Genomic DNA, 673 nt, shown 5'->3' with positions numbered 1-673 from the left:
TTTTCTGTCCCTTTTCTGTCTCTTATTTCTATATCAAACTCTTGCAGAAGTAACACCCATCTGATGAGTCTGGGTTTTGAATCCTTCTTTGTGAGTAGATATTTAAGAGCAGCATGATCAGTATACACAATCACTTTTGATCCTACTAAATAGGATCTGAATTTGTCAATGGCGTAAACCACTGCTAGTAGCTCTTTTTCTGTGGTTGTGTAATTATTCTGTGCATTATTTAGAACACGGCTGGCATAGTAAATGACATGCAGAAGCTTGTCATGCCTTTGTCCCAACACTGCACCAATTGCATGGTCACTGGCATCACATATCAATTCAAATGGTAATGTCCAGTCTGGTGCAGAGATGATTGGTGCAGTAACCAATTTAGCTTTCAGAGTCTCAAATGCCTGTAGACACTCTTTATCAAAGATAAATGGCGTGTCAGCAGATAGCAGGTTGCTCAGAGGTTTGGCGATTTTTGAAAAATCCTTTATGAACCTCCTATAGAATTCTGCATGCCCCAGAAAGCTTCTGATTGCCTTGACATTAGCAGGTGGTGGTAATTTTTCAATTACTTCTACTTTAGCTTGATCCACCTCTATTCCCTTGTTCAAAATTTTGTGCCCAAGGACAATTCCTTCAGTCACCATAAAGTGACATTTTTCCCAGTTTAAAACCA

This window comes from Arachis duranensis, chromosome 10 (genome assembly GCF_000817695.3).
Source record: "Arachis duranensis cultivar V14167 chromosome 10, aradu.V14167.gnm2.J7QH, whole genome shotgun sequence".
Classification (NCBI taxonomy): Eukaryota; Viridiplantae; Streptophyta; class Magnoliopsida; order Fabales; family Fabaceae; genus Arachis; species Arachis duranensis.
This window is presented reverse-complemented; position numbering follows the sequence as displayed.